The following is an 18,288-nucleotide window of genomic DNA, read 5'->3' as shown; positions in this document are numbered from 1 at the left end:
AGAGAGAGAGAGGTAAGGGGCGAGTGAGAGAGAGAGAGAGAGGGATGGGTCGAGAGAGAGAGAGAGGGAAGGGGCGAGAGAGAGAGAGGGAAGAGGCGAGAGAGAGAGAGAGAGGAAGGGACGAGAGAGAGAGGGAAGAGGCGAGAGAGAGAGGAAAGGGGCGAGAGAGAGAGAGAGGGAAGGGGCGAGAGAGAGAGAGGGAAGAGGAGAGAGAGAGAGAGGGAAGGGGTGTGAGAGAGAGAGAGAGAGAGAGGGAAGGGGCGAGAGAGAGAGTGTGGTTGAGGGAAGGGGCGAGAGAGAGAGCGAGAGAGGGAAGGGGGCGAGAGAGAGAGAGAGGGAAGGGATGAGACAGAGAGAGAGGGCAGGGCGAGAGAGAAAGAGAGGGAGGGAAGGGGTGAGAGAGCGAGAGAGGGAGGGAAGAGGCGAGAGAGAGAGAGAGAGGGATGCGTGCGAGATAGAAAGAGGGATGCGTGCGAGATAGAGAGAGGGATGGGGGCAAGAGAGAGAGGAGAGAGAGGGATGGGGGCGAGAGAGAGAGGGGGGGGCGAGAGAGAGGGAGAGGGAAGGGGCGAGAGAGAGAGAAGGGGAAGGGGCGAGAGAATGAGAGAGAGAGAGGGGAAGGAGCGAGAGTGAGAGAGAGAGAGAGGGAAGACGTGACAGAGAGAGAGAGGGAAGGGGCGAGAGAGAGAGAGAGAGGGAAGGGGCGAGACAGAGAGAGAGAGTGAAGGGGCGAGAGAGAGAAAGAGAGAGGGAAGGGGCGAGAGAGAGAGAGAGAGGGAGAGGGAAGGGGTGTGTGAGAGAGAGAGAGGGGGAGGGAAGGGGTGTGTGAGAGAGAGAGAGGGAGAGGGACGGGGGGCGAGACAGAGAGGGTGGGGGGCGAGAGGGAGAGGGACGGGGGCAAGAGGGAGAGGGACGGGGCGAGAGGGAGAGGGACAGGGTCGAGACGGAGAGGGACGGGGGCGAGAGGGAGAGGGACGGGGGCGAGAGGGAGAGGGACAGGGGCGAGAGGGAGAGGGACGGGGGCGAGAGGGAGATAGGGACGGGGGCGAGAGTGGGAGAGGGACGGGGGGGAGTGAGAGAGAGGGACGGGGGCGAGAGAGAGGAGGGACGGGGGCGAGAGAGAGGGAGGGGGCGGGAGGGAGAGAGGGACGGGGGCGAGAGAGAGAGGGAGGGGGCGTGAGGGAGAGAGGGACGGGGGCGAGAGAGAGAGGGACGGGGGCGATAGGGAGAGCGAAAGGGGCGAGAGTGAGAGGGACGGGAGCGAGAGGGAGAGGGATGGGGCGAGAGGGAGAGACGGACGGGGGCAAGAGAGAGAAGGAGGGGGTAGGAGGGAGAGACGGACGGGGGCGAGAGAGAGAGGGACGGGGGCGAGAGGGAGAGGGAGGGGCGGGAGAGGCAGAGGGAGGGAGGAGGGTGAGAGCGAGCGGGAGTGGGCGATGGGGGGGAGCAGAGAAAAAGGGGCGAGTGAGAGAGAGAGGGGGAAGGGGCGAGAGAGAGAGAGAGGGAAGGGCCGAGAGAGAGAGAGGGAAGGGGCGAGAGAGAGAGAGAGAGAGAGAGAGGAAAGGGGCGAGAGAGAGAGAGAGAGAGGGAAGGGGCGAAAGAGAGAGAGAGAGAGAGAGGGAAGGGGCGAGACAGAGAGAGAGAGAGAGGGAAGGGGTGAGACAGAGAGAGAGGGAAGGGCGAGAGAGAAAGAGAGTGAGGGAAGGGGCGAGAGAGAGAGATAGAGAAAGAGAGAGGGAAGGGGCGAGAGAGAGAGAGAGGGAGAGGGAAGGGGTGTGAGAGAGAGAGAGGGAGAGGGACGGGGCGAGGGAGAGACGGACGGGGGCAAGAGAGAGAAGGAGGGGGTAGGAGGGAGAGACGGACGGGGGCGAGAGAGAGAGGGGACGGGGGCGAGAGGAAGAGGGATGGGGCAAGAGGGAGAGGCACGGGGTGAGACGGAGAGGGTGGGGGGGCGAGAGGGAAAGGGACGGAGCGAGAGGGAGAGGGATGGGGGCGAAAGGGAGAGGGACAGGGGCGAGAGGGGGAGAGGGATGGGGGCGAGGGGGCGAGAGGGGGAGAGGGACGGGGCGAGCGAGAGAGAGGGACGGGGCGATAGGGAGAGGGAGGGAGCGGGAGGGAGAGAGGGACGGGGGCGAGAGAGAGAGGGACAGGGCGATAGGGAGAGGGAAAGGGGCGAGAAGGAGAGGGACGGGGGCGAGAGGGAGAGACGGATGGGGGCAAGAGAGAGAAGGAGGGGGCGGGAGGGAGAGGGAGGGAGGAGGACGAGAGCGAGCGAGAGTGGGCGATGGGGGGGAACAGAGAAAAAGGGAAGGCGTGAGAGAGAGAGGGGGGCAAGAGAAAGACGGAAGGCGTGAGAGGGAGGGAGGGGGAGAGAGAGAAAAGGAGTGTGGCGAGGGAGAGAGAGGGGGGGATAGAGAGAGAGTGTGTGAGAGAGAGGGGTGAGAGAGAGAGCGAGGGAGGAGAGAGCCAGAGTGAAAGTGGGTGCGAGAGAGAGAGGGAAGGCCTGAGAGAGAGAGGGAGGGGGCAAGAGAGAGAGAGTGGGAGGGGGAGAAAGAGATAAGGAGGGGGTGAGGGAAAGAGAGAAAGATGGGGGAGAGAGCGAGAGGGACGGGGGCAAGAGCGAGAGGGACGGGGGCGAGAGCGAGAGGGGCGAGAGAGAGGGACAGGGGCGTGAGAGAGAGGGAGGGAGCGAGTGAGAGAGGGAGTTGCGCGAGAGTGAGAGGGAGGGAAGTGGGTGAGAGAGAGAGGGAGTGGGCGTGAGAGTGGGGACAGAGAGAGAGAGGGAAGCCGTGCGAGGGAGAGGAAGAGGGCAAGAGAGAGTGGGAAGGCGTGAGAGAGAAATGGAGGGTGGCGAGAGAGAGAGAGGGGCAGCGAGAGAGAGAGTGTGAGAGAGAGAGGGCGAGAGAGAGGGAGGGAGGAGAGAGCGAGAGAGAAAGTGGGTGCGAGAGAGGGAGGGTTTGAGAGAGAGAGAGAGCGAGGGTGGGGGAGAGAGAGAAAAGGAGGGGGGCGAGAGACAGACAGTGGGAGTGGGGCGAGAGACAGAGAGGGATGGGGTGTGAGAGAATGGAGGGTGAGTGAGGGGAGGGCGAGTGAGCGGAGGGCGAGTGAGGGGAGGGCGAGTGAGGGGAGGGCGAGTGTGGGGAGGGCGAGTGAGGGCGACTGTGAGAGAGAGTCAGAACGAGAGCAATAGACACAGAGAGATGAACAAAGGCAGCGAGCAAGACAGAGTGTGAGCGCGTGAGAGAGACAGTGAGAGAACGAGGCAGCAAGAGAGAGAGAGAGGTGCCAGAGAGACGGGGCAAGAGAGAGAGAGTGAGAGACAGCGAGAGAGTGAGGGCGCGAGAGAGAGATGTTCGAGAGAGAGAATTCGTAGAGAGAGAGAGAAGGGGGCAGGGTAGAGAGAGAGAGGGGGGGTACAGAGAAAGAGTGGATAGAGTGAGAGTGAGAGAGAGAGGCCATGAGAGAGAGAGAGAGAGAGAGAAGCGATAGCGAGACGGAGAAACTGGATGAGCGAAAGGTAGAGCCATGAGAGGCGGGCAAAAGAGAGAGAGGAGGCGAGAGACAGAGGGAAGGCAGAGGGGTGAGAGAGGAAGACAAGGTGCGAGAGCGATGAGGCAAAAGCGAATGAGGGAAAGAGGTGGTGTGTGAGAGAGAGAGAGAGGTGCCAAAGAAAGAGAGGGGCAGGAGAGAGAGGGATAGAGTGGGGAGAGAGAGAGAGGAGCGTGACGGAGAGAGAGTGAGAGAAAGAGGGGCGTGATAAAGGGAGGGAGAGTGACCAAGAGTGAGCGAGAGAGAGAGAGAGAAAGAGAGAGAGAGAGTTGCAAGAAAGAGGGAAAGATGGGGCAAATAGGAGAGAGTGAGTGAGGGAAAGAGAGAGGGAGAGAGGGTGTGGGAGAGAGGGTGAGGGAGAGAGTGATCGAGAAGGAGCAAGGGAGGGGGCAGAGAGAGGCAACAGAGAGAGCGAGAGAGAGTGAGAGGAGTGAGATGGGGAGGTGATAGAGAGAAGGATAGAGAGAGAGAGTGAGAGAGGGAAGGGGCGAGAGAGAGAGAGAGAGAGGGAAGGGGCGAGAGAGAGAGAGGTAAGGGGCGAGTGAGAGAGAGAGAGAGAGGGAAGGGTCGAGAGAGAGAGAGGGAAGGGGCGAGAGAGAGAGAGGGAAGAGGCGAGAGAGAGAGAGAGAGGGAAGGGGCGAGAGAGAGAGAGAGAGGGAAGGGGCGAGATAGAGAGAGGTAAGGGGCGAGTGAGAGAGAGAGAGAGGGAAGGGTCGAGAGAGAGAGAGGGAAGGGGCGAGAGAGAGAGAGAGGGAAGAGGCGAGAGAGAGAGAGAGGGGGAAGGGGCGAGAGAGAGAGAGGGAAGGGGCGAGAGAGAGAGAGAGGGAAGGGGCGAGAGAGAGAGAGGGAAGAGGCGAGAGAGAGAGAGGGAAGGGGTGAGAGAGAGAGAGAGAGAGAGGGAAGGGGCGAGAGAGAGAGAGAGGGAAGGGGCGAGAGAGGGAAGAGGCGAGAGAGAGAGAGTGGTTGAGGGAAGGGGCGAGAGAGAGAGAGAGAGGGAAGGGGCGAGAGAGAGAGAGAGAGGGAAGGGGCGAGAGAGAGAGAGGTAAGGGGCGAGTGAGAGAGAGAGAGGGAAGGGGCGAGAGAGAGAGAGGGATGGGTCGAGAGAGAGAGAGGGGGAAGGGGCGAGAGAGAGAGAGGGAAGGGGCGAGAGAGAGAGATAGGAAAGGGTCGAGAGAGAGAGAGAGGGAAGGGGCGAGAGAGAGAGAGAGAGGGAAGAGGCGAGAGAGAGAGAGGGAAGGGGTGAGAGAGAGAGAGAGAGGGAAGGGGCGAGAGAGAGAGAGAGGGAAGGGGCGAGAGAGAGAGAGGGGGGGGGGAGCGAGAGAGAGAGAGAGAGAGGGAAGGGAGCAAGAGAGAGAGAGAGAGAGGGAAGGGAGCGAGAGAGAGAGAGGGAAAGGAGCGAGAGAGAGAGAGAGAGAGAGAGAGAGGGAGCGAGAGAGAGAGAGAGAGAGTGGGAAGGGGTGAGAGAGAGAGAGGGAAGGGGCGAGAGAGAGAGAGAGGGAAGGGGCGAGAGAGAGAGAGAGGGAAGAGGCGAGAGAGAGAGAGGTAAGGGGCGAGTGAGAGAGAGAGAGAGAGAGGGAAGGGGCGAGAGAGAGAGAGGGATGGGTCGAGAGAGAGAGAGGGATGGGGCGAGAGAGAGAGAGGGAAGAGGCGAGAGAGAGAGAGAGGGGGAAGGGGCGAGAGAGAGAGAGGGAAGGGGCGAGAGAGAGAGAGAGAGGAAAGGGGCGAGAGAGAGAGAGAGGGAAGGGGCGAGAGAGAGAGAGAGGGAAGAGGCGAGAGAGAGAGAGGGAAGGGGTGAGAGAGAGAGAGAGAGAGAGGGAAGGGGCGAGAGAGAGAGAGAGTGGTTGAGGGAAGGGGCGAGAGAGAGAGAGAGAGAGAGGGAAGGGGTGAGAGAGAGAGAGAGAGGGAAGGGGCGAGAGAGAGAGAGGGAAGAGGCGAGAGAGAGAGAGGGAAGAGGCGAGAGAGAGAGAGGGAAGAGGTGAGAGAGAGAGAGAGGGGAAGGGGCGAGAGAGAGAGAGTGGTTGAGGGAAGGGGCGAGAGAGAGAGAGAGAGAGGGAAGGGAGCGAGAGAGAGAGAGAGAGGGAAGGGAGCGAGAGAGAGAGAGAGAAAGAGAGAGAGAGAGAAGGGAGCGAGAGAGAGAGAGAGAGTGGGAAGGTGTGAGAGAGAGAGAGGGAAGGGGCGAGAGAGAGAGAGAGAGAGAGGGAAGGGGCGAAAGAGAGAGAGAGAGTGAAGGGGCGAGAGAGAGAGAGAGGGAAGAGGCGAGAGAGAGAGAGGTAAGGGGCGAGTGAGAGAGAGAGAGAGAGTGGGAAGGGGCGAGAGAGAGAGAGGGATGGGTCGAGAGAGAGAGAGGGAAGGGGCGAGAGAGAGAGAGAGGGAAGAGGCAAGAGAGAGAGAGAGAGAGGGGGAAGGGGCGAGAGAGAGAGAGGGAAGGGGCGAGAGAGAGAGAGGAAAGGGGCGATAGAGAGAGAGAGGGAAGGGGCGAGAGAGAGAGAGGGAAGAGGCGAGAGAGAGAGAGGGAAGGGGTGAGAGAGAGAGAGAGAGGGAAGGGGTGAGAGAGAGAGAGAGAGAGAGAGGGAAGGGACGAGAGAGAGAGAGGGATGGGTCGAGAGAGAGAGAGGGAGGGGGCGAGAGAGAGAGAGAGGGAAGATGCGAGAGAGAGAAAGAGAGGGGGAAGGGGCGAGAGAGAGAGAGGGAAGGGGCGAGAGAGAGAGAGAGAGGAAAGGGGCGAGAGAGAGAGAGGGGGAAGGGGCGAGAGAGAGAGAGGGAAGAGGCGAGAGAGAGAGAGGGAAGGGGTGAGAGAGAGAGAGAGAGGGAAGGGGCGAGAGAGAGAGTGGTTGAGGGAAGGGGCGAGAGAGAGAGCGAGAGAGGAAGGGGCGAGAGAGAGAGAGGGAAGGGGTGAGACAGAGAGAGAGGGAAGGGGAGAGAGAGAGAGGGAAGGGAGCGAGAGAGAGAGAGAGAGAGGGAAGGGAGCGAGAGAGAGAGAGAGAGAAGGGAGCGAGAGAGAGAGAGAGAGGGAAGGGGCGAGAGAGAGAGAGGTAAGGGGCGAGTGAGAGAGAGAGAGGGAAGGGGCGAGAGAGAGAGAGAGGGATGGGTCGAGAGAGAGAGAGAGGGAAGGGGCGAGAGAGAGAGAGAGGGATGGGGGCAAGAGAGAGAGAGAGAGAGAGGGAAGGGGTGAGAGAGAGAGAGGGAAGGGGCGAGAGAGAGAGAGAGAGGGAAGGGGCGAGAGAGAGAGAGAGAGAGAAGGGGCGTGAGAGAGAGAGAGAGGGAAGGGGCGAGAGAGAGAGGTAAGGGGCGAGTGAGAGAGAGAGAGAGAGGGAAGGGGCGAGAGAGAGAGAGAGGGATGGGTCGAGAGAGAGAGAGAGGGAAGGGGCGAGAGAGAGAGCGGGAAGAGGCGAGAGAGAGAGAGGGAAGGGGCGAGAGAGAGAGGGAAGAGGCGAGAGAGAGAGGAAAGGGGCGAGAGAGAGAGAGAGGGAAGGGGCGAGAGAGAGAGAGAGGGAAGGGGTGAGAGAGAGAGAGAGAGAGAGGGAAGGGGCGAGAGAGAGAGTGTGGTTGAGGGAAGGGGGCGAGAGAGAGAGCGAGAGAGGGAAGGGGCGAGAGAGAGAGAGAGGGAAGGGGTGAGACAGAGAGAGAGAGGGCAGGGCGAGAGAGAAAGAGAGGGAGGGAAGGGGTGAGAGAGCGAGAGAGGGAGGGAAGAGGCGAGAGAGAGAGAGAGAGGGATGCGTGCGAGATAGAAAGAGGGATGCGTGCGAGATAGAGAGAGGGATGGGGGCAAGAGAGAGAGAGGGATGGGGGCGAGAGAGAGAGGGATGGGGTCGAGAGAGAGAGAGGGAAGGGGCGAGAGAGAGAGAGAGGGAAGGGGCGAGAGAATGTGAGAGAGAGAGGGGAAGGGGCGAGAGAGAGAGAGAGAGAGGGAAGAGGTGACAGAGAGAGAGGGAAGGGGCGAGAGAGAGAGAGAGGGAAGGGGCGAGACAGAGAGAGAGAGGGATGCGTGCGAGATAGAAAGAGGGATGCGTGCGAGATAGAGAGAGGGATGGGGGCAAGAGAGAGAGAGAGAGGGATGGGGGCGAGAGAGAGAGGGATGGGGGCGAGAGAGAGAGAGAGGGAGAGGGAAGGGGCGAGAGAGAGAGAGGGGGAAGGGGCGAGAGAGAGAGAGAGAGGGAAGTGGTGACAGAGAGAGAGAGGGAAGGGGCGAGAGAGAGAGAGAGAGGGAAGGGGCGAGACAGAGAGAGAGAGTGAAGGGGCGAGAGAGAGAAAGAGAGAGGGAAAGGGCGAGAGAGAGAGAGAGAGAGAGGGAGAGGGAAGGGGTGTGTGAGAGAGAGAGAGGGAGAGGGACGGGGGGCGAGACAGAGAGGGTCGGGGGGCGAGAGGGAGAGGGACGGGGGCGAGAGGGAGAGGGACGGGGGCGAGAGGGAGAGGGACAGGGGCGAGAGGGAGAGGGACGGGGGCGAGAGGGAGATAGGGACGGGGGCGAGAGTGGGAGAGGGACGGGGGCGAGTGAGAGAGAGGGACAGGGGCGAGAGAGAGGGAGGGACGGGGACGAGAGAGAGGGAGGGGGCGGGAGGGAGAGAGGGACGGGGGCGAGAGAGAGAGGGAGGCGTGAGGGAGAGAGGGACGGGGGCGAGAGAGAGAGGGACGGGGGCGATAGGGAGAGACGGACGGGGGCAAGAGAGAGAGGGACGGGGGCGATAGGGAGAGCGAAAGGGGCGAGAGTGAGAGGGACGGGAGCGAGAGGGAGAGGGATGGGGCGAGAGGGAGAGACGGACGGGGGCAAGAGAGAGAAGGAGGGGGTAGGAGGGAGAGACGGACGGGGGCGAGAGAGAGAGGGACGGGGGCGAGAGGGAGAGGGAGGGGCGGGAGAGGGAGAGGGAGGGAGGAGGGTGAGAGCGAGCGGGAGTGGGCGATGGGGGGGAGCAGAGAAAAAGGGGCGAGTGAGAGAGAGAGGGGGGAAGGGGCGAGAGAGAGAGAGAGGGAAGGGGCGAGAGAGAGAGAGAGAGAGGGAAGGGGTGAGAGAGAGAGAGGGAAGGGGCGAGAGAGAGAGAGTGAGAGAGGGAAGGGGCGAGAGAGAGAGCGAGAGAGGGAAGGGGCGAGACAGAGAGAGAGAGAGGGAAGGGGTGAGACAGAGAGAGAGGGAAGGGCGAGAGAGAAAGAGAGGGAGGGAAGGGGCGAGAGAGAGAGAGAGAGAGAAAGAGAGAGGGAAGGGGCGAGAGAGAGAGAGAGGGAGAGGGAAGGGGTGTGAGAGAGAGAGAGAGAGGGAGAGGGACGGGGCGAGAGGGAGAGGGAGGGGGGCGTGAGGGAGAGGGACGGGGGCAAGAGGAAGAGGGACGGGGCCAGAGGGAGAGGCACGGGGTGAGACGGAGAGGGTGGGGGGGCGAGAGGGAGAGGGACGGAGCGAGAGGGAGAGGGACGGGGGCGAAAGGGAGAGGGACGGGGCGAGAGGAGGAGAGGGACGGGGGCGAGCGAGAGAGGGACGGGGGCGAGAGAGAGAGGGAGGGGCGCGAGAGGGAGAAGGAGGGAGGAGGACGAGAGCGAGCGAGAGTGGGCCATGGGGGGGAACAGAGAAAAAGGGAAGGCGTGAGAGAGAGAGGGGGGCAAGAGAAAGACGGAAGGCGTGAGAGGGAGGGAGGGGGAGAGAGAGAAAAGGAGTGTGGCGAGGGAGAGAGAGGGGGGGATAGAGAGAGAGTGTGTGAGAGAGAGGGGTGAGAGAGAGAGCGAGGGAGGAGAGAGCCAGAGTGAAAGTGGGTGCGAGAGAGAGAGGGAAAGCCTGAGAGAGAGAGGGAGGGGGCAAGAGAGAGAGAGTGGGAGGGGGAGAGAGAGATAAGGAGGGGGTGAGGGAAAGAGAGAAAGATGGGGGAGAGAGCGAGAGGGACGGGGGCAAGAGCGAGAGGGACGGGGGCGAGAGCGAGAGGGGCGAGAGAGAGGGACAGGGGCGTGAGAGAGAGGGAGGGAGCGAGTGAGAGAGGGAGTTGCGCGAGAGTGAGAGGGAGGGAAGTGGGTGAGAGAGAGAGGGAGTGGGCATGAGAGTGGGGACAGAGAGAGAGAGGGAAGCCGTGCGAGAGAGAGGAAGGGGGCAAGAGAGAGTGGGAAGGCGTGAGAGAGAAAAGGAGGGTGGTGAGAGAGAGAGGGAGGCGGAGAGTGAGAAATGGAGGGTGGCGAGAGAGAGAGAGAGAGAGGGCAGCGAGAGAGAGAGTGTGAGAGAGAGAGAGGGCGAGAGAGAGGGAGGGAGGAGAGAGCGAGAGAGAAAGTGGGTGCGAGAGAGGGAGGGTTTGAGAGAGAGAGAGCGAGGGTGGGGGAGAGAGAGAAAAGGAGGGGGGCGAGAGACAGACAGTGGAGTGGGGCGAGAGACAGAGAGGGATGGGGTGTGAGAGAATGGAGGGCGAGTGAGGGGAGGGCGAGTGAGGGGAGGGCGAGTGTGGGGAGGGCGAGTGAGGGGAGGGCGAGTGAGGGGAGGGCGAGTGTGGGGAGGGCGAGTGAGGGGAGGGCGAGTGAGGGGAGGGCGAGTGTGGGGAGGGCGAGTGAGGGCGACTGTGAGAGAGAGTCAGAACGAGAGCAATAGACACAGAGAGATGAACAAAGGCAGCGAGCAAGACAGAGTGTGAGCGCGTGAGAGAGACAGTGAGAGAACGAGGCAGCAAGAGAGAGAGAGAGGTGCCAGAGAGACGGGGCAAGAGAGAGAGAGTGAGAGACAGCGAGAGAGTGAGGGCGCGAGAGAGAGATGTTCGAGAGAGAGAATTCGTAGAGAGAGAGAGAAGGGGGCAGGGTAGAGAGAGAGAGGGGGGGTACAGAGAAAGAGTGGATAGAGTGAGAGTGAGAGAGAGAGGCCATGAGAGACAGAGAGAGAGAGAGAGAGAAGCGATAGCGAGACGGAGAGACTGGATGAGCGAAAGGTAGAGCCATGAGAGGCGGGCAAAAGAGAGAGAGGAGGCGAGAGACAGAGGGAAGGCAGAGGGGTGAGAGAGGAAGACAAGGTGCGAGAGCGATGAGGCAAAAGCGAATGAGGGAAAGAGGTGGTGTGTGAGAGAGAGAGAGAGGTGCCAAAGAAAGAGAGGGGCAGGAGAGAGAGGGATAGAGTGGGGAGAGAGAGAGAGGAGCGTGACGGAGAGAGAGTGAGAGAAAGTGGGGCGTGATAAAGAGAGGGAGAGTGACCAAGAGTGAGAGAGAGAGAGAGAGAGAGAAAGAGAGAGAGAGAGTTGCAAGAAAGAGGGAAAGATGGGGCAAATAGGAGAGAGTGAGTGAGGGAAAGAGAGAGGGAGAGAGGGTGTGGGAGAGAGGGTGAGGGAGAGAGTGATCGAGAAGGAGCAAGGGAGGGGGCAGAGAGAGGCAACAGAGAGAGCGAGAGAGAGTGAGAGGAGTGAGATGGGGAGGTGATAGAGAGAAGGATAGAGAGAGAGAGAGTGAGAGAGGAGAGCGATGGTGACAGGGGGAACAAAGAGAAAGATATTGAGAGAGAGGGGCAAAAGTGGGTGTAAGAGAGAGTGGGCCACGCATAAGAGAGAGAGAGGCAGGAGAGGGCAACAGTGATGGGGGAGAGAGAGGAGAGAAAGAGGGAGTGAGAGAGAGGGGGGAAAGGAGGGTGAGAGAGAGAAGGAGTGAGAGAGAGAGATGGGGAGAGCGAGTGGGCGAGAGAAAGAGGGGGCGAGTGAGAGACAGAGGGATGAGAGACAGAGTGGTGTGAGAGAGGGAGGGCTGAGAGAGAGAGAGCACGAGCAAGAGAGAGAGAGCAAGAGAGAGCTGCAAGAAAGAGCAAGAGAGAGAGAGGGGGGCAGATACGAGAGAGAGCGAGAGAGAGAAAGGAAAGAATGAGATTGGCATATTGGGAGCATGGAAACGTGGGAGCGTGGGAACGAGGGAGTGAGGGAGCGAGAAAGAGCGAGAGTGGCAGAGTGGGAGCGAGGGAGTGGCAAGAAAGAAAGAGAGAGAGAGATGGGGAGAGTGGATGGGGGTAGAGGGAGGGGCAGAGGGAGAGGGTGGCAGAGGGAGGGGGCAGAGGTGGGGTAGGGGGAGGGGGAGGGCAGGTAGGCAGTGAGGAGGGAGGTAGAGGGATTGGTTAGAGGGAGGGGTAGAGGGAGGGTGGGTAGGTTGTGTAGAACGGAGGGGGTAGAGGGAGGGAGCTAGAGGGAGGGGGGTTGAGGGATAGTTGGGGATAGAGGGAGAGGGGTAGACGGGATAGAGGGAGGGGAAAATGGGTGGGAGTGGGGGGTAGGGTGGTGAGGGGGGCGAGAAGTGAGGGGGCGAAAGGGGGGAGGGGTGAGAGGGGGGCAGTGAGAGGGAGGGTGTCGAGAGGGGGCAGCGTGAGGGGGGCGAAGGGGTGGGCGAGAGTGGGGGAGGGGACAGAAAGGGGATGAGGGAGAGCGAATGGGGGCGAAAGAGTGGCCCGGTGGGGCCGGGGGTGTGCGAGAGGGGTTGGAGGCGATGAGGCGCGAGGGGGTTGCGGCGAGAGGGGCTAGAGGGTGGGGGAGAGAGGGGGTGAGGGGGGCGAGAGAGGTGGTGAGAGGGGCGAGAGGGTGGCGGGGGTTTTGGGGGTCAAGTGCGGGGACGAGAGGGTGGAGCGAGAGGGGTGCGTGGGGGGCGAGTGGCGTGGGGGCCGAGTGGGGTGGGGCGAGGGGGTCAGGAGGGGGCAAGAGTGGGGTGAGAAGGGGGCGAAAGGGGGGCAAGAGAGGGGGCGAGAGGTGCGCAGAGGGGGCGCGAGTGGGGGGCAAAGGAGGAGCGAAGAGGGGTGGGAGAGGGGGGCGGAGAGGGTTGGGGGGTTAAGAGGGGTGTGCCGGGGGCGCGGGAGGGTGTGGGAGGGGAGGAGAGAGGGTGGAGAGAGTGGGGGAGAGACAGAAGGAGAGTGCTTGGCTATGTCATTTCATCGTCTGTGAAACTCATTAAAACCGGCGAAGTCCCTCATCCTGATAATGTTCTGGTCAGGACTCCATTCACCCAAATCATGGTCATCTTCATCATCATGACAAACCCCTGTCTTTGTCCCATAATCCTTCAGCACGTTCATTCAAAATCTACCAATCTCAGATTTAAAATTTGCAAATGATTTCCAATCAATCGCTGTTTGTGGAGCTTATCAAACTTTATCCATTTCTGTGTATAAATGTGTTCCCCGTTATTACACCTCAATGTTCTGACTCGAACATTTTATCTGTTTAATCTTTCTTCTTAAGTTAAGACTTGGAATCCAAATATCACTTCAGTAAATCTGCACTGCACTTCCACTCAGAGAGATACTCTCTTTCAGCCATGGTGCCCAGCCCTGACAGCTTGGTCTAACTAGGTTCGGATTTGCTGAAGCATGACTTCTAATCCTTTGGTATCTCGTCTTCTGTCGAGATCAATGTCAACATTCCACCGGCCCCTTGGTCACTTTTCTGAACCTGTTTGAGACATTTTCGTGAACTATACAGCTGGATCAATCCCACGTAGTTTCTTTGGAGTCCACTCTCTCTCTATTTTCACAATCACAAAATATCCTATTTTGATCCAACCTCTCACTTGTCGACATAAACTCATCTGTCGTTGTTTTTTTTTCATTTAATGAATCTACCAAGATTGCTTCCTAATGCTGTGCTTCCATCTCCCCACACTTGGAATCGCTGTCATCTGCAGAGTGGCCCCAAATTTTGAATGTGGCTTTCCCTTCATTATGAATAGCAAGTAATTCGGGCTCCAACATGGATCCGTGCAGGATATCATTAAACATATCCTTCCAATTAGAATACCTCTTACTATCTGCACAAATGTCTCTTGTTCAAATCAAATTCCTCTGCAAAAATATCTTTTGCATCTTATTACCTTCAATGAACAGTAGAAAGGTGTAAATTCACGGACATCCTTGCAGTCAAGTTTGCCTTGTGTTTATCTGATTGGGGGAGCAAGGAATCCCAGTAAATATTAATTGTTGTCTTCACTAATTTGGGAACTCGATTACAAAGATTGACAATGTCGACTATTTATACTCCTTCATGATTTATAAACTCTGGGCACATTGTGACCGAGTGGTACTCGCTTTTTCTTTCAGAAACACAGGACCTGTCCAACTATTGACTCACACTCGTTACACCATATGGTCCTCGACCTCTCCATCTGAATCTCATGGCAAGGTACCTCGAACATGGAGAGGAGCAACTATTCCAAGCACTGGGATCCCACTAATTGGTAACACCACTCACCCTAATCCATAAGAGAAGCCGACTGGTCCCGCACTATGTCCTCATCTGAATCATCCTGCTGGCTGCGTTTCTTCCCCATATGAAAGTGGTGTTGGCTCTCTGGTGGCAGAAGAGAACAGAAGGATTTCTCTTCAATCTCATTTTTAGTCATTGGTTCACCAAACTTATGGGAGTACTCAGTGGCAACCGAAGCAGAGGCTGTAGAGACAATAAATGATTGACATTGTTCTTTGTTATTTTCCATTGCTCACTGAAAGGTTTAGAACTTGAACTTGAAGTTAAGGGCTGAGCTAGAATCCTTGGATTAACTATCTGCTGAAGGAGCAGAGTGGGGTTACAATTATTGATTCAACACAACTTTGATATTGAATCATACATTGTTTAAGTTTCCTTGTGCACAACCACAGATCCAAGGGAAACACAAGGAACTTGGATTGAACAGGTTAAGCACATGACTGAATAAAGGAATCTTGAATTAAAGCAGTGCAAGACATGTGCCTATTTGACCCACATATCCTTTGGGTAGGGAAGGAGTGCTAACGTAGCAAAAGATTTGATTGATTCAAATCATCTAACTGAAGAGACACATTTCCCTGCTTAAGTCATGAGATCATTGGAAGAACAAAACATCATTTCTGGTTAAAGAATTCACCTTTCTCACCAGGTAATGAAGGCACACTGTCTCTGCAGATCGAGTCGTTGGCCACTGTTTGAACCACCTCCTCAATAGAGCTATTTCCCTTTTGTGTGTCCCGAGGTTCTGCTTTTCTCCAAGAATAGTAAGAGCGAGCTGTCTTGTTTACTGCTGCCGCTGCTGCTCCTATAGAAATGTCACAGAACAACACAGATGCATAGTTTCAGGACAGAAAAACAGGTTCTCAGCAATTGTGATTTACACAGGCTTCCTTCTCAACCTCAACCCATCAACATAGTTTTCTTTGATTTCTTGTATTCCAAGCTCCTCCTTGAATTCATCTGTTATTTGCTTCAATTATTCCTGATGAAGTAAGTTCTACATTCAAACCCCTTTTTGGTAAAGACTTTGTCGCCCTCTGCAAATTCCCCGTTAGATTTAATAGTGATTACAATTATATCCACAGATCCAGTGGATTCTGACATTCACAAGCAGAAACATCTTTTCCATGTCTACCCGATCAAACATAACTGGACCATATCATTCTTTTTCAATGAGACAAGACTGTCCAATCTTACTTGATGAATTCAAATTCAGTTTGAATACAATTAGTGGGCGGCACGGTAGCACAGTGGTTAGCACTGCTGCCTCACAGTGGCTGAGACCTGGGTTCAATTCCTGACTCAGGTGACAGACTGTGTGGAGTTTGCACGTTGTCTGCGTGGGTTTCCTCTGGGTACTCCGGTTTCCTCCCACAGTCCAAAGATGTGCGGGTCAGGTGAATTGGCCATGCTAAATTGCCCGTAGTGTTAGGTAAGGGGTAAATGCATGGGTGGGTTGCGCTTCGGCGGGTCGGTGTGGACTTGTTGGGCCGAAGGGCCTGTTTCCACACTGTAAGTCTAATCTAATCTAATAGTGTAATGTAATCTAATTCCAGTAACTATTCTTTATCTTCCCTCCTGCCTCTACATTCATATTACAATATGAAGATCGGAACTGTTTGCAGTGCTCCAAGGGTGATCTGTCCATGGTTCTACACATATTGAACACATTTCCATTCTGTCGTCCCAGAAATAAACCCATGATCTACTTTTCTATTTAACCTCACAAACTGGTGCCATTTGCTGCCAGTGCCTCATTGCTATCTGCAGATCCCTCTGCCCTATTTAAGGACATATTTCCAAAGAGGAAGTGGTCTCTTTATTCTTTTGACCACAGTGTACTACATCACACATGGGTGGAGGTTAATCTTCCACAGCTTTGACTGCAATATTCCCTTAACCAAATCTTCTCAACAGTAAGTCTTCCTAAAAACAAAACGCCAACATATTAATGTACTTAATCTCGTCAACTACTTCTTATTTGAAAAGCACTAACTGTCGAGCTCAGTTTTGAACAAACATCCTCTGCCACAGTTATCAAAATGCCACAAGCTGAACCACAACCACTATTTACATTCATATTCATTGCAGCCTAAGAATGAGAGGTGGTATCATTGAGGGTCTATAAAATGGTCAAGGGATTGACCAAGTAGAGGCAGACAAGATGATTCAATCTACAATGAGTTGTCCTAAGTTTACAATGAAGGGAAAGTTGGAGGAATTACTTCTCTCAGAGGATGGTGAACCTGGGGAATTCCCTATCTCAGAACACTGTGGATTCTGGGACATTAAGTAAATTTAAATAAGAGACACACAGACTTTTAATCAGTAATGGGTTGAAGAGTTAAGGAGGGCTGGCAGGAAAGTGGTGCTCAGGCCAAGAGGAGATTCACAATCAAGCTGCCTAAATTTTAAACATGAACACTTCTTAATAGTTCACTCGATCCTAACGAAATATTTTGTGCAAAACAAATCACATGATCCATAGTTATTCAGAGAACAAAACAAGTTTGTTCATTGAAGAACCCAGAGGAAAAGGTAATGAAACAATGTGAGTTTGATATACCTCAATCATCATTGCAAGTGCATTCTCTGCATAAATTCTCCTTTTCCTCCTCGAAGTATTCAACTTCTTGAATAATTGAGAGAATGAAGTCACAGTTGTACAATACATAAATCAGACCCTTCAGTCCAACTTGGCATGCTGACCAGATATCCTAAATTAATCTAGTCCCATTTGCCAGCATTTGTTCCATATCCATCTTAGATCATAAGACCATAAGACATAGGAGTTGAAGTAAGGCCATTCGGCCCATCGACTCCACTCCGCCATTCAATCATGGCTGATGGGCATTTCAACTCCACTTACCAGCGTTCTCCCCGTAGCCCTTAATTCATCGAGGCAACAAGAATCTATCAATATTAAACACTTTCTACTGATTATCAGTTTATTTTACTTTATCAGCACTTGAAATATTGACTTATTTTTCTCCCAACATTGGTTAAAGAAATCATAACTTCATTCATCCAAGTTAATTTTGTAATCTTTCACAAAGAAACAAGTGAGAACAACATATAGGTGAGTGCAAAACAAAATACAGCAGCTGTACGATATCTGGTAACACTCTAATGGTGAGGCACTGATACTTTGTTGTAACCTCCAGTCTAGCCAAATTGCAGCAAAAAGCTGTTCAATTTTATCTGCAAACTATTGAATGCAAAATCCTCCTTGCACAAAAATGAGGCAGCATTTTGGGATGTCATTTTTAAAATATATTATTTTCAAAGTTACTCACAATTAAGAGTGATCCCTTGGTGCTGTCTGCATAACTCAGTACGAAAAGGAATTAACAGAGAAAAAAACATTATAACTCAAATTCAGAGTCACGAATTCATTGATATTGCATGGGTCCAGCATTTTATAAGTAATTGATTTTTAAAGATAAATAGATACATTTACTAACTATATTGGAGCACAGTCAAGTTTCTCACTGAATAGTGACAGGATTGGACAGAGTCTGCATGGATTTAAGAGAGGGGAATCATACTTAGCAAATCTACTGAAAGAATCCACAGAGTCAAATATTAAAGTAAGAAATTGCAGGACATTTAGAAAAGCTTATCATTAAACATGATCGACTGGGTTTTGTGAAAGAGAAACTATATTTGACAAATTTGTGACAGTTCGTTGAGGAGATAACAAGCAGGGCTAATAAAGGGCAATCCAATGATGTTCTGTATTTGGATTTTAAAAACGCATGTGATAATGTGCTACATGAAAGTTAATTTCACAATTTAGGAGCTCATTTTATCGGGGTAATTTATTAGCATGGAATGAGGATTGGTTAACCACGCTGGCTGTTGCTGAGTCCTCACTTGCAGTGCTGTATACAATGTTAGCTCCCATATTTAATAGAGAATAAACCAACATCGGAGACCATTCAAAAAAGATTCACCTAGCTGCTTCGAGCATGAAAGGGTTGACCTATCAAGAATAGATAAGCAGGGGTGATCTTATGGAAACAAGATTCTGAGGAGCTTGACACGGTGGATGTTGACTAGATCTTCTCGCACCAGTGAAGTCTTAAACTTGGGGACATTACACAAGGGAACATTCATTTTAGAAAAATTAAAGATTTTTTTTCTCTCAGTGAATGGCAAGAATTTTCTCACACAAACAATTGTGAAAGTAAAATGTCCGAGGGGAATGCTTGGGTTACTCTTTGGAGGGTTGTTCTGGCTTGTTGGGCTGAAGGGCCTGTTTCCACACAGTAGGGAATCTATGATTCTATCTCAAATTATTTTTTTTAAAGGGTAGATAGATTTTTTGAAATATTGAGCAGTTGAGGGCTGTGCGGATCAAGCCTAAAAGAGGTGTTGAGGTCTGGGTTGGCCAGCCATGATCTGATAGAATGGGGGAACAAGCTGAAAGGGATGAATTGCCTACTCCTGCTCCGATTCCATGAGGCTCCGTTTCATGGTTTTTTTGTCTCCAAAGAAGAATGTGATACAATGTGCTAAAGATCTCAGACATTGTGAAAATGGGGTATTTATGTACTGATTCAGA

The sequence above is a fragment of the Hemiscyllium ocellatum genome, chromosome 47 (genome assembly GCF_020745735.1).
Source record: "Hemiscyllium ocellatum isolate sHemOce1 chromosome 47, sHemOce1.pat.X.cur, whole genome shotgun sequence".
In the NCBI taxonomy this organism is placed as follows: domain Eukaryota; kingdom Metazoa; phylum Chordata; class Chondrichthyes; order Orectolobiformes; family Hemiscylliidae; genus Hemiscyllium; species Hemiscyllium ocellatum.
This window is presented reverse-complemented; position numbering follows the sequence as displayed.